Raw genomic sequence first — 15,541 nt, forward strand, 5'->3', positions numbered from 1 at the left:
GTTTCAGGCTTTATTAAAAGTGGTGACTTAACTGCCACTTGGCCCTGATCACCTACCCATCTTTAGAAAGAATGGGGAAGCTACAGCCACCCTACCAGGCTTTTAAACTCACTAACTTGAGAAGAAAACTTTAAGTTGCTCTACCAGTTAAAGAAAGTCATAGAAAAAAAGGCCTTTGGGCGAAATAGTCAAATTAGGTTGTTAGACATGAGTCGTAAGTCCCCGATATCTCTTTTCTAGAGACCCCGGTAGCACACCTGCAGAGGAGAGACAGAGGGCACTGGGCAAATTCAACCTGACTGGCAAGGGGGCGTCTCTGCAGCTTTCAGCAACGAGAATTGGAACCTGCTGGGTCGCAGTCTCTCTCTTACTCCACACTTCCTATTTGCCCTTTGAAGTGGGTACTGAATAGCCAGTTCCCAAGTAAAGGCCCTTTTGTACGGGCGCTACAGTCGCCTGGTGGAAACACCTCGGCAGAGTTCAGTTTGGTGCCAGGATGGGCCACTGAAGGCATCTGCGGCTGCCAGAAGCCTGGACTGGACACGGGGACGGACAGAGAGAGAGAGAGAGAGAAACTAAGAGAGAGCAGGAGGTCAGGTCAACGTTGCCCTCTCGGCACTTCCACCTGCCCCCTTCTTCCTGAGACCCGGGCCATATCAGATGTCAAACAAAAACTCCGCAAGAAAGTCCCGTGATGGGACGACTTCCACCTCTCCCTCTGCTGAGGCTCCCCGAACTCCCAGAGCCTTCCCCACCACTTCCCAGCCAGCCCTCCGTCCCCACCTCGACCCCGGCCCACTCTGCCCTCCGCCCCGGCGAGGCCTGCCCCTTCTTGGGACACCCCGGGCCCCCCTCCCCGAGGCGGACGGGCTCAGGCCCCCGGGCCGGCAGGGCTGGGGCCGGCCCAGAGCAGAGGCGGCCCGTGCGCCCAAGGCTGCCGGAGCCGGTCCTCGCCTGGGCGCCCGCGAAGAGCAGGGGGCGGCGGCTACCCGTACCTGTCAGGCCTCTTCCTAGGACCGGTGGCGGCGCAACTTCAGGAGCCCATGTCCGTCCGGGGGGCCCGGCCCCTCTCCCCGGAGGGGGGGCGCGGATCCCGGGGAGGGGGCTGGGGGGCCCGGGCTGCTCTAGCCCCTTCCCATGCTCCCCGCCCGGCGCCTGGCCGGGGCCGGACAGCGCCTCCGCCCGCCCCTGCGCACCGCCTCACACCCGCGCTCACACACACACTCACACTCCCTCGCGCGCTCTCACACACGCACTCCCCTCCCTCCTCCTGCTCTGTTTATCTCCTCCAGCTGTCTGGGGACCCAGGAGAAGCCCAGCACCGCGCCTGCGCCACGCAGTCTCCGCCCCCGCCCCGCGCCTCACAGCCAGCGGCTACGCTACGGAGACAGCGCCCGGCAGTTTCCAGAATGGCGATCAGGGCCCCCTCCAACACCCTCCACTCCCCGCGCCCGGTCAACGTCTGCTGCCGGCGGCGCCCACTAACCTGCTAGTGGGGGAGCCCCGCACAGCCGCGGCCAATCCGCTTCGCCGCTCGCCAGACCGGCAGCCAGTGGGCGGGCGGAAAAGCTGTGCTAGGCCCTGAGGCATCCTGGGAGTCGTAGTTTTTCTCCGTCGAAGAGCTCCCGCAGCGCGGGCTTACCCCGCCCAGTTGCCATTAGTTACCCGGACGCGCCTTCTATCCTATATCCACGTAAAATGCTCCCTGCTGTCACTTTTGGGACACTCCCCTCACCCACTGCCCCCAGAGGCCGACACAGTCTCTCAAGAGCCTTCTCAAGACTTCCTCAGAGCCCCTTAATTGCGGGACCCCTCAAGGCTGGGGCCCCAGGTACTCCCCTAGAGCCAAGTCTCAGCTCACTCCATCCTATTCTTGGGGGCTGCTGCAGCGGCACATTCCTCACCGTTGTCTCCCCGCCTGAAGGAGGAGGATAAAAGGTAATCAGCCTACACTGGGTGGCCTGGAGGGGAGCCAGCCATACACACACTCTTGGAAACCCTCAGTCTGTTGGAAGAGACAAGATGCATCTGAGATCGGTGCAAGTACTGCTGTTCCCACCTCTGAGAGGCGGTTCCAGCCTTGTGGAGTCCCAAGTCTGATGGAGGAGTCACTTCCTCTCTAAAGAAGTTCCCAAGGTCACAAGGGAGTCATTTTGCCTAACTTCTGAAGGTAGAGACTGGGCCCCACCCACGAGGAGCCTCCAGTCAGAAAAAGAAGACAAGGTCATCTTCCAAGAATGGAAACTTATCGCTCACCCATAGGGTGCCCTCTATCAGACAATAACAATAATGTGCTTTTGCTGAGCATTTGCTTACTATGTCAGCACTGTACTGAGTACAGTTCCTTGAAAAGTGAAAGTTAGTCTCACAGTTGTGTCCAACTCTTTGGGATCCCATGGACTGTGGCCCGCCAGGTCCCCTGTCCATGGAATTCCTCAGACAAGAGTACTGGAGTGGGTTGCCATTTCCTTCTCCAGGGGATCTTCCTCACCCAGGGATAGAACCTCAGTCTCCTACATTGCAGGATATTCTTTACCAACTGAGCTACTAAGGAAGATGCTATTCCTTAGATGGTACTATTACTGTATCTGTTTTGCAGTAGAGGAAACTGAGGCATAAAAAAGTTAAAAGCAATTTGCCCAGGGTCAAATGGATGATAAGGAACCAATCTGAGAGTCTGAACTTTTGAATAGTACCTGTCCCTCCAGTGAGAACCAGGCAGCATTTGTCCTCAGGAAGAACTATATATAGGTATTTAGCATTTAGAGTGTTTGCCCTGTGTTTATTACTCCATGAGTTGCTTGTTTTGTCCTGCTTCTGCTCATATCAAGAGCTGAATTAGTCTGTGAGCTCCCTAAGTGCTATTTCTCCCCATTTGGAGGCGTTAAAGCCTACCCTTGTCAATTCAGCTTTGTGCAATGCCTTTATCCTAAAAATGTTGTGGATCATTCCTCCTGATCTCTCTCTTACAGATAGATGTTTCACCAAATTTAAAAAAGTATCAAGATGGGGAACACATGTATACCTGTGGCAGATTCACTTTGATATATGGCAAAACCAATACAATATTGTAAAGTTAAATAAAATAAAATTTAAAAAAAAGTATAGGGGACTTCCAGTGGTTATGACTCTGCGCTTCCAATGCAAGGGGCATGGGTTCAGTCCCTGGTTGGGGAGCTAAGATCCTGCATGCTGGATGGTGTGACCAAGATAATATAAAAATAAATAAATAATTTAAATAAAAAATTATAAACTTCGAGACTGGGAGAAAGCTTTGAGATCACCTATGTATAGCTCCCAAGCTGCAGGCTAAACCACTGGGTCAATTCAAATGAATAATAGCTAACATTTATTGAACATTTACCATGGGAGATAAGTACTTATCAGTGAATTAAGCAATACTGTCATGAATCATATAGCTAGTTGGAATTAAGACCCAGCTTATTTGAGTCCAGAACCCCCATTTTAAACCCTGTTCTATGCTGGCAATATCAGAGGATCTTAGAAATACTGATAGAGAAGTATGGTTGATCTTTCTGTGACTCTTAGCACAATATTTTGCAGAGAGCAGACATTCAGTAAATATTTGTTGTCAAGTTGTTGATAGGGAGTGGATGATAGCAAGAAGAATGTTAATAATAGCTACATCTATTATTTATTATTTTCTATCAGGAGCTCACTTGTTCTCTCACGCACTCTTTTTCTTTTCTACATCTATGAATATATATGTATATATGACAGGTTTATATATTGCATATATATACATATATACATACATGTATCCATGTCCGCATATACATGTGTACACATTTATAGATAAATATATACACATATACATATGTATACATATATATATACACACATGTATACATACATATATACATGTATCTTTGTTTACACACATTATACATTCACACACACCCTAACTCATTTGATCTTCACAACAACATTATGAGGTAGGTATTATTCTTACTCTCATTTTACATAGAAGAAACAGAGACTCACAGGGGAGTTCAGTTCAGAATAAGACCCCTCCCAGCCATAGGTGTTTTCAGATCAATTTAAGAGAGAACTTTCTAACCACTAGAGTTGGGCTACTTTGGGAGGTTTGGAGCTCTCTGTCTTTGGTGGGATTCATGTATAGGATATATTATATAGTCATCTGTCCAGGATACTCTAGAAAGAATTACTTTATTGTATGCTGCTGCTGCTGCTGCTAAGTCGCTTCAGTCGTGTCCCACTCTGTGCGACCCCATAGACGGCAGCCCACCAGGCTCCGCTGTCCCTGGGATTCTCCAGGCAAGAACACTGGAGTGGGTTGCCATTTCCTTCTCCAATGATGAAAGTGAAAAGTGAAAGTGAAGTCGCTCAGTCATGTCCAACTCTTAGCAACCCCATGGACTGCAGCCTACCAGGCTCTCTGTCCATGGGATTTTCCAGGGAAGAGTACTGACCGGAGTGGGTTGCCATTGCCTTCTCTGACTTTATTGTATAGATATTTAATTATATGACCAATTCTAATATTTTCTGATTTGACTTTTGGAAGTAGACAAAGATTACTCAAATATGGCTTGTAGTAGTGAATGCAGCGATGATGCCCCAGCTGATCAGCTCTATAGAGGTAGTCACTGACACCACTATTTTCATGTCCTGATTGGACTCTGGGACAAAAGGGGATATAGTCAACCTGAAATTAAAGATGCTCATTAAAGCATTTAAGATGCTCATATTTTACAACCCAGCAATGCAACTTCTGATATTTTTTTTTACAAATTTAAAAAGAACACAACCTTTCCCCCCGCAACTCAAGACATGTTGGATCTGACCAGGGATTGAACCTGCATCCCCTGCATTGGAAACACGGGGTCTTAACCACTGGTGACTGTGCGTTTACTTGCACTGGCTCTTTGCAACCCTATAGACTGTAGCCCACCAGGCTCCTCTGTCTGTAGGATTTTCCAGACAAGAATACTTGAGTGGGTTGCCATTTCCTCTTCCAGGGGATCTTCCAGACCCAGGGGTCAAACCTCTGTCTCCAACATTGCAGGTGGATTCTTTAATGCTGAGCCATCAGGGGCTTCCCAGGTGTGTCAGTGGTAAAGAATCTGCCTGCCAATGCAGGATAAGCAAGTTCAATCCCTGATCATGAAGTACTACACAACCAATTCAATGATTCACATGCTGTCAAGATAGAGAAATCTTAAAAGCATAATAATGAGTGGAAAAAAGAAAGTTGAAAAAGATCCATTCAGTATGACATTGATGTAAAACGTAACACAAAAATACCACATATTATAGATGCTTACATATGAAATAAAAGTACAAAAAGTTAAATGGGAAAAACACATAGAAATTTGGGGAAAGTGGGTACCTCTGAGGAAAAGGAAGAAAACCAAGATGAACAATGGGGTTTGGTTATGCATGCCACGTCATTTCAGTTGTGTCTGACTCTGCGACCCTATGGATTATAGCCTGCCAGGCTCCTCTGTCCATGGGATTCTCTAGGCAAGAATATTCCAGTGGGTTGCCATTCCCTCCCTCCTTCAGGAGCACAGGGGATCAAACCTGAGTCTCTTCAGATCAGATCAGTCGCTCAGTTGTGTCCAACTCTTTGTGACCCCATGAATCGCAGCACGCCAGGCCTCCCTGTCCATCACCAGCTCCCGGAGTTCACTGAGACTCACGTCCATTGAGTCAGTGATGCCATCCAGCCATCTCATCCTCTGTCGTCCCCTTCTCCTCTTGCCCCCAATCCCTCCCAGGATCAGAGTCTTTTCCAATGAGTCAACTCTTCACATGAGGTGGCCAAAGTATTGGAGTTTCAGCTTCAGCATCATTCCCTCCAAAGAAATCCCAGGGCTGATCTCCTTCAGAATGGACTGGTTGGATCTCCTTGCAGTCCAAGGGACTCTCAAGAGTCTTCTCCAACACCACAGTTCAAAAGCATCAATTCTTCGGCGCTCAGCCTTCTTCACAGTCCAACTCTCACATCCATACATGACCACAGGAAAAACCATAGCCTTGACTAGACGAACCTTTGTTGGCAAATTAATGTCTCTGCTTTTGAATATGCTATCTAGGTTGGTCATAACTTTCCTTCCAAGGAGTAAGCGTCTTTTAATTTCATGGTTGCAGTCACCATCTGCAGTGATTTTGGAGCCCAGAAAAATAAAGTCTGACACTGTTTCCACTGTTTCCCCATCTATTTCCCATGAAGTGATGGGGCCGGATGCCATGATCTTTGTTTTCTGAATGTTGAGCTTTAAGCCAACTTTTTCACTTTCCACTTTCACTTTCATCAAGAGGCTTTTGAGTTCCTCTTCACTTTCTGCCATAAGGGTGGTGTCATCTGCATATCTGAGGTTATTGATATTTCTCCTGGCAATCTTGATTCCAGCTTGTGTTTCTTCCAGCCCAGCGTTTCTCATGATGTACTCTGCATAGAAGTTAAATAAACAGGGTGACAATATACAGCCTTGATGAACTCCTTTTCCTATTTGGAACCAGTCTGTTGTTCCATGTCCAGTTCTAACTGTTGCTTCCTGACCTGCATACAAATTTCTCAAGAGGCAGATCAGGTGGTCTGGTATTCTATGCCTCCTGTATTGGCAGGTGGGTTGTTTACCACTTTTGTGACCTGGGAAACTGCGTTTTGCTATAGTGCTAACTTATTTCTTAAAAAAGAGGTTAATAGTAAACACAGCAAAATATTAAACATCACTTTTATCTTAGTGGTTATATTATTATCTATATTTTTCTGAATGTTTGAAATAGTTTATAATTGAATATATATTTTTTTTAAATGTACTCATCAGGGGCTTCCCTGGCGGCTCAGACGGTAAAAAAATCTGCCTGCAATGCAGGAGACTCGGGTTCGATCCCTGGGTCGGGAAGATCCCCTGGATAAGGAAATGGCAACCCACTCCAGTATTCTTGCCTGGAGAATTTCATAGACAGGGGAGCCTGGGGGCTACAGTTCATGGGGTCACAAAGAGTTGAACATGACTGAGCAACTAACACATTCCCTCCTAGTATTTTCTTTAGGACTTGTGTTTGCAAAGCCTTTGGGAGTGCCCTCTAGGTCGCTGTGAGAAAACTTCAGACTCACTGATTTCGGTTAGTCCTTTCATTTTACGGAAGAGAAAATTGATCTAAAACAGTCTGGTGATTTGCTTAAAGTCACAGACCCTCAAGGGCCCAAACTGTCCACTCCAGTCCAACTGGTCCATCAAGAGTATCCCAACTCATCTTGAGGACACTGCACCTTTGTTCAAGTTACTCACTCCACTTGGAAGCTTCCTCCTGCTCCCATTTATCTTACTGATCTTCTGTTCCTTCTCTAAAATCCTGCTTAGCGAAACTAAGAAAGAATTAGCCAATCTCATGCCCCAGACTTGGGTCTGAATTTTAGCATCAACTGAGCCCTAATGTGCTTTCCTGCTTGGCATCCTCAGCTTTCTGCTCAGCCCTTTCCAGGTGAGCAATTCTTCCTGTCATGGGGCAGCACATTTCCTTGTTTGCGTTATTCTGATCACTAGAAAGTTCTTCTTTGTAATGAAGTTCTTACTTCCACTTATTTGTCTCAACTCTGTTCTCTGTGGCAACATAGATTTTGTGTATTAAGTGAAATGATATTTACATAAACTGTAAAGTCTTGTGTCAATTTGATTAGGAGTGATAGTCAAAATGATCCCTTTTTCTCTTAAAAAACCTTTAGGGACTTCCCTGATGGTCCAATGACTAAGACGCCTGATTCCAATGCAGGGGGCCTGGGTTTGATCCCTGATTTGGGAATTAGGTCCCACATGCCACAACTCTAAAGGTCCCATATGCCCCAGTGAAGATCAAAGATCCCATGAGCAGCAAATAAGAACTGGTCCAGGCAATTAAATATCTTTTTAAAAAAAGCTTTAGATAATGAATATGACTCTCGTGTCCCCACTGAGTCTTCTCTTTCCTAAATGAATTATCTTCATTTTTTTTTAATCCAGCCAAAGAAGGGGCAGAGATCGCCACTGATGGGAACATTCAAGAAAATGTCTCAAAGAATTCTATGGTAGGAATTCCCTAATGGCCCGGTGGTTAGGACTTCATGATTTTACTGCTGAGGGCCTGTGCAAGCTGAGTGGCACAATGAAAAAAAAGAATCCTAGATCATTTCCAAAAGAAGCATTCCAGAAATGTCTACCCAAAGATGGCCCCACTAGAATAGTTGGCAGATTAACTAAGACTGTTAGAAGATTAATTGAGATGGTTTTCAGTGGCAAGTAATAAATAACCTGACCAGCAGTGGCTTTAACACTTGAGATTGTTTTCACGCTTAACAAGAAGTCCTGAGGTAGGTGATGGTTGTAATTAGTCCAACTGTTCAACATAATTTGTTTCTATTTTTTCTGCTCCAACACTCAGTTTTAATTGTTCAGTATAATAAAATGTCTGCTGCAGCACCAAACATCATATCTATGTTCAAAGCAAGAAGAACAGGGGAAAAGAAAACAGCTAGCTGTCTTTTATTAGAAAGCAAAAGTTTTTTAGAAGCCCTCAACAGATTTCTGCTTATATCTCACTTGTTGGAACTATGTCTTAGAACTACGTACAAGGTAGGTTTGGAAAAGTCCAGTAAGCAATTATTTGGCATCCCAAGAGGAGGCAAAGGAACAGAGATTAATAAATGGATTTGGGGGCTACCCAGCCAGGAGTATCAACTGTAGAATCTTTCAAGGTGATAGATTTGGGCAGAACTCAAGAGTCCAGAACTCAGAGACAAGCCCAGTTCTCTACAGTTAGACTCTCGGTGGTATCAGGATTCCTGGTATCAATCAAGATTAGGGCAATGACTTTTGCTAATCAAACTCACAAAAGATAGATCAAAGAGAATTCCAGTGTTTTCAGGGCTTCCCTGGTGGTCCAGTAGTTAAGAATCCACCTGCCAATGCAGGAGACCTGGGTTTGATCCTGCATCCTGGAAGATCCCACATGCCACAGAGCAACTAAGCCCATGTGCCCCAACTACTAAGTCTGTGCTCTAGAGCATGGGAGCCACAACTACTGAGCCCAAGTGCTGCAAGTACTGAAGCCTGAGAGCCCCAGAGCCTGTGCTCTGCGACAAGAGAAACCACCACAATTAGAAGCCTGTACCTCACCACTAGAGAGTAGCCCCTAATCTCCGCAACTAGAGAAAAGCCGGAGCAGCAGTGAAGACCCAGTACAACCCAAAATAAATAAATAAAAGACCTGCTTGCCAATGCAGGGGACACAGGTTTGATCCTTATGCCTTGAGACAACTAAGCCCAGGCTCCACAACTACTGAGTCTGTGCTCTAGAGCCTGCAAGCCTCAACTACTGAAGCCTGCACACCCAGAGTCCATTGCTCTGCAGCAAGAGAGGCCACCTCAATGAGAAGCCCTCGAACCACAACTAGAGAAAGCCCTTGAACAGCAATGAAGACCCAGCGCAGCCAAAACTAAACTTTTTTAAAAAGAGTGGGGGACTTCCCTGGTGGTCTAGTGGCTAAGACTCTGTGTGCCCAATGCAGGGGGCCTAGGTTCGATCCCTGGTTGGGGAACTAGATCTCGCATGTCACAAATAAGACCTGGTGGAACTAAATAAATATTAAAAAAAAAAAAAAAAGGAATTCCAGTGTTTTCATATGTAATGAGAAGTAGTTGTTAACCTTGCAGACATAGAACCCAGAAATAGATCTTCACAAATATAGTTAACTGGCCATTGATTGACAAAGGGGTAAAGATTATTCAATGGAGTAAAAGTAATCTTTTCAATAAATACTTCTTGAATTATTGGACATCCACATACAAAAAAAAATAGAGAATCTAGATACTGCTGTTACATCTTTCATAAATATTAACTTATAATGGAAATATTAACTTAAGTGTGAAACTATAAAACTTCTAGAAAATAAAAAAAGAGAAAAGTTAAATGGCCCTGAGTTGGGTCATGAATTTTCAGGTTAATGAAAGAAAAAACTGGTAACCCAGACTTCATTCAAATTAAAACAATCTTCTCTACAAAAGACACTTAAGAGGTTAAAAAAGATAAACCACAGAATGGGGGGAAATATTTGCAAAAACACCTGTCATGTAATGGACTTGTATTCAAAGCATACAAAGATCTCTTAAAAATCAACAATAAGAAAACAACCCAATTTAAAAATGGACAAAGTTCTGGATATCTCACCAAAGAAGATACATAGGTATCAAATAAGCATATAAAACATGCTCAACATCAGATGCCATTTGATAAATGCAACTTACCTAATCAGATCAGATCAGATCAGGTCAGTCGCTCAGTCATGTCCGACTCATTTCGACCCCATGAATCGCAGCACGCCAGGCCTCCCTGTCCGTCACCAACTCTTGGAGTTCACTCAGACTCACGTCCATCGAGTCAGTGATGCCATCCAGTCATCCCATCCTCTGTCGTCCCCTTCTCCTCCTGCCCCCAATCCCTCCCAGCATCAGAGTCTTTTCCAATGATAGAATGGCTAAAATTTAAAAAAACTAACAATACCAAATGCTGGTAAGGATGTGGATGGAGCAACAGTAAATTTCATTCATTGTTGATGGGAATATAAAATGGCACAGCCACTTCGGAAGACAGTCTGGTGGTTTCCTACAAAGCCAGACTGAGTCTTGCATGCATGTGTGCTAAGTCAATTCAGTCGTGTCCTGCCCTTTGCGACCCTGTATAGTCTGCCAGACTCCTCTGTTCATGAGATTCTCTAGGCAAGAACATTAGAGTGGGTGGCCAAGCCCTCCTCCAGGGGATCTTTCTGACCCAGGGATCAAACCAGTGTCTCTTAAGTCCCCGGCACTGGCAGGTGGGTTCTTTACCAGTAGTGCCACCTGGGAAGCCCCAGACTTAGTCTTAGCACCTAGTTATTCACCCAAATGGGCTTCCCTGGTGGCTCAGATGGTAAAGAATCTGCCCTCAATGCAAGAGACCCGAGTTCAATCCCTGGTTTGGGAAGATCCCCTGGAGAAGGGAATGGTTAACCACTCCAGTGTTCTTGCATGGAGAATTCCATGGACAGAGGAACCTGGAGAGCTAGTCTATGGGGTCACCAAAAGTCGGACATGACTGAGCAACTAACACACACACATACATTCACCCCAAATGAGTTGAAAACTGATGTCCACACAAAAACCTGCACACAGATATTTACAGAAATTTAATTCATAATTGCCAAGAGCTGGAAGTAACCAAGATGTCCTTCTAAAGGTGAGTGTATAAAAAGCTGTGGTAAATCCATACAATGGAATAATAATCAGTGATAAAGGAAATGAACTATTAAGTCACAAAAAGACATGAAGGAAACTTAAATGCATACTACTGAGTGCGAGAAGCCAGGCTACTTGTATGATTCCAACTATATGATATGCTAGAAGAGGCAAAACTACAGCAACATAAAAAGAGCAGTGGTTAGCAGGGGATTTAAAGTGGAAGGAAGAAGGGAGGGAGGAAATAGGACATTAAGAGCAGTGAAACTGTAAAAGTGGATAAATGACATTACGTATTTATCAAAGTGCTTATTGCTATACAACACAAAAAAATGAAGCTTATGTAAAAACTATGGGCTGTTAAAAAAACAACTCTGCACTATATTTAATGTATCAATATTGCCTCAATTATAACAAGTATGCTACACTAAAGAAGGGTATTAATATTAAGGAACTGGAGGCGATGGAAAGGGGGTCTGTGGGCCTTTCTACTATCTGCTCAATTTTCTATAAACCTAAAACTGCTCTAAAAAATAAATAATACTTATTAAAAAGTAATAACAATGAGGAAGTTCCCTGGTGGTCCAGTGGTCAAGAATCTGCCTTGCAATGCAGAGGACATGCTCAGGAGCCCGTGCCACAGCTAGAGAGTCCTTAGGCTACAGTGAAAGATCCTGTAAGATGCAACTAAGATCCAGCGCAGCTAAATAAATAATAAAATATTTTAAAACTATGATAGCAATGAAATACCTTTGGGCAGAATTTTCTGTTTTTTTTTCCAAATTCCATTTTGATGCTAACAAAGATGGGGAAGGATGGGCAAACTCACATATCACCCAAATTAAGCAGCAGTCTACAAAGCAGGAGAAGATATTTACAATATATACAAATGAGAAAGGTTTGTGTTCTGAATATATAAAGAATTACTATAAACCAATTAGAAAAGGACAGACCACCTTTACAATAAAAGGTAAGATAAACATAGACAAAATGCCTGAAAAGATGCATACTGAGAAAAAAACTCACATGACTATTAAATGAGAAGTTGCTAAACCTCAAGTATCAGGGAAATGCAAATTAAAACTTCATGAGCTTGATTCCTCTTAAATCCTGTTGGGATAAATTCCTGAACTAGCCCCTGTTCAGAATCAGCCAGGGGCAGGAGGACATGGAGACAGAGCTGTGGTTGGACCATGCCTGAAAAGTTCAACTTCCCCTTGCAATTTTACATAGAAGAGGCCCAGGAGGAGCTCATGTTCGTCTGCCTGGAAGCCAACCTGCACCGCATTGCACAGGCAGACCACCCCATCCAGCTGGAGAGGGGCGTCGCCACCACAGGCCTCACACACACCCTTGTCATCAAGTCGTTTGAGTTGAGGCAGTGGCTGTTACACGGAACTGGAGCACTGAGAGCTGGGACCCCCAAAGCTGGCCCGAGACATCGAGATCCTGTGGCTGGTGCAGAGCCAGCCCTTGACCGCTCCCAACCTGGCCACCCCTGGTCATCGTGCTGGACCCACTGGGCTGGTTTTTGTCCACCTCTCTTAGGCTTGTCCCTACCGAATGTTTGGCTTTAGATGTCTTTAGACTTTGCTTTATCAGGAAGAAGATTTTGCTCTCCCCTGGGCAGTTAAGAGGTGAGGGGAAGTTTTGGCTTATGCATTGGTGAGGAGGGCATTGATACAAGGTTGAATTTGTGGTCCAGTCTTGGCCCTCCCTGTGGCCCAGCTGGTAAAGAATCTGTCTGCAATGCGGGAGACCTGGGTTCGATTCCTGGGTTGGGAAGATCCCCTGGAGAAGGGAAGGGCTACCCACTCCAGTATTCTAGCCTGGAGAATTCCATGGACTGTATAGTCCATGGGATCTCGAAGAGTCAGACACGACTGAGAGACTTATACTTTCACTTGTCCCTCAAAAGCCTTCTAGGCACATGTCTGAGAGACATGTAAGTCTCCTGGGTGTAAGAAAGTGGTCTACCAGCAAAGATCCTATAAAATAAATGACCCCCCAAATCCCCAAAACCGAAAAAACTTCATCAGATCTCACTATTCACCCTTAAAATGGTTAATTTAAATTACTGATGTTAGCAAGTTTTTGTTGGTTTTTTTTTTTTTTGGCCAAGCCAAGGCTCGCAGGATCTTAGTTCCTGACTGGAGATCCCAAAACAGGGATCAAACCCTTGCTGCCTGCAGTGCAAGTGTAAGGTTCTCAGGGAATTCTTGATGTTACCAAGTTTTGGTGACAGTGTGAATCAACTGGAAAGCTTATTCATTATTGGTACAAATGTAAAATGGTACAACCATTTTGGAAATTGACTTTGAAAATATCAATTAAAGCTGAATGTATACTCATATCCTCCACTCTACGTGGATCATGAACATATAAGCATAATTTATGCACAAGAATATTTATAGCAGAAGACAGAATCATAACCGAAAAATGGAAACAACTCAAATGGTCATCAATAGTAAAATGGATGTATTCATACAGTAGAATACTATTGATATATAGCAAGGAGAAGGAGCAAGCCACTGTCACAAGCAACAACCTAGATGAATCTCATGAACATAACACTGTAGAAAGAAGCCCAGCATGCAGTAAAATTCCATTTAAAATTCATTCAGGTTAATATATCTAGATCTAGCTCATTTAATAGCTATATAGTTTGCCACTAAAGAAACTATATTATTGTTTAACCATTCCTATATTGGTAGGCATTTAGGATACTTTCAGTATTTTTATTGCTTTTTAAAAATGTTTTACTTTATATGGGCCTATGGTTGATTATCAGCGTTGTATTATTTTCAGGTGTACAGCAAAGTGATTCAATTATACATACACATATATCTATTCTTTTTCAAATTCTTTTCTCACGTTTATTACAGAATATTGAGCAGAGTTCTCTGTGCTATACAGTAGGTTCTTATTGATTATCAATTTTTAACGTAGTAATGTTTATGTCAATCCCAAAGTCCCGATTTATCCCTCCCCTCACTTTTCCCCCTTGTTAACCATAAGTTTGTTTTCTATGTTTGTGAGTCTTTCTGTTTTGTAAATAAGTTCATTTGTATCATTTTTTGATTCCACATATAAGCAATATCATATAATTGTCTTTGTCTGACTTACTTTACTTAGCATGATAATCTCCAAGTCCATCCGTGTGGCTGCAAATGGCATTAATTCATTCTATTTAGGGGCTAAGTATTCCATTGTATATACGTATCACATCTTTCTATCCATTTGTTTAAATTGCTTCCATGCCTTGGCTATTGTAAACAGTGCTACATTGAATTTTGGGCTACATATATCCTTTCAAAACATGTCCCCCTGCCCCCAGGAGTGGGATTCTTTTGCTATTTTAAAACAATGCTGCAGTGGATTGATATCATGCAACTTTCCAAACTAGATAATTTCTTGTGAGAAATATTAAACACTTATATATTGATAAGTAAACAGATACATTTCTTGTTTCTAAGAAACATACATTTGATTTCAGAATTTCAGCTGATGGTCAACAGCACAGACAAAGGCCTGGCATTTGGACAGAGTTTGGCAGACTGGCTCTAATTAGGAGACTATCTTGGCTACAGCAAAATTTTCCAGGGCATCAGTTTAGATAGGGAAGTTGAGGTAAAATGGGGAAAACTGGAAATTCCATATGAGTGTAGACTGAACCCTCACAGACACTGGAGAGTCTTTGAAAATTCTTGATCAAGGGAAATACACTCTGTCTTCAGAGACTCTCGGAACACTCATACTGCATTAAGCATTGAACTGGACAGACACTAGGCTTACAAAAGCAAAAGGCATTGCCCTATTCACTCAAAATACAGTGAGAAACGATAAATGTGTCTATGTTCAAAGCGATACATTTGGTAAACTTGTAGAGGCAGAGTTTGCCAATAGGAAGGAGCAACCAATTCTGTTTTGTTGGGGGAGAGTCAAGGAGGGGTTCAAGGTGAGCCTGGAGTTTGACAGACAGAAAAATTAAGAAATGACATGAAAAACTTTTGAGGGCTGATATTTGAGACATGGCTACCTTTAAGGTGAGGGACAGGATGCTCTGGGACAGAGAAGGGAAGATTTACTTTTCATTTTATATCTGGTAGTACTTCTGAATTTTGCATATACGTGAGTAACTTGTCCAGAGCTCTATAGCAAGGTCATGTAACTGCAACTTAATGCTCTTAATCATTACAGCACCTCCCAAATAATAATTCCAGGTCCACTTGGAAGACAGAAGAGAGGTAGATGTCTGACGGATGAAGAAAACAGGACTCAGACAGAATCCTTAGAGAATTCCT

The 15,541-nt window shown here is 43.9% G+C and overlaps 1 protein-coding gene across 7 annotated transcripts in view; it reads right to left on the reverse strand.

The window, feature by feature from the left end:
* Positions 1 to 1,572, reverse strand: part of WDTC1 (WD and tetratricopeptide repeats 1) — a 66,557-nt gene extending 64,985 nt beyond the window's left edge. For 5 of the 7 annotated variants that reach the window (XM_061391815.1, XM_061391780.1, XM_061391796.1 and 2 more), the window contains exon 1: positions 996 to 1,082. The gene's annotated coding sequence lies outside the window, so the exon portion shown is untranslated. Of the gene's footprint in view, positions 1 to 995; positions 1,083 to 1,486 lie in introns of those variants that run through there. The other 2 variants (XM_061391805.1, XM_061391772.1) reach the window with 1 other exon arrangement.
* Between the last annotated feature and the right edge of the window lie 13,969 nt (positions 1,573 to 15,541).

Source organism: Bos javanicus, chromosome 2, assembly GCF_032452875.1.
Source record: "Bos javanicus breed banteng chromosome 2, ARS-OSU_banteng_1.0, whole genome shotgun sequence".
Classification (NCBI taxonomy): domain Eukaryota; kingdom Metazoa; phylum Chordata; class Mammalia; order Artiodactyla; family Bovidae; genus Bos; species Bos javanicus.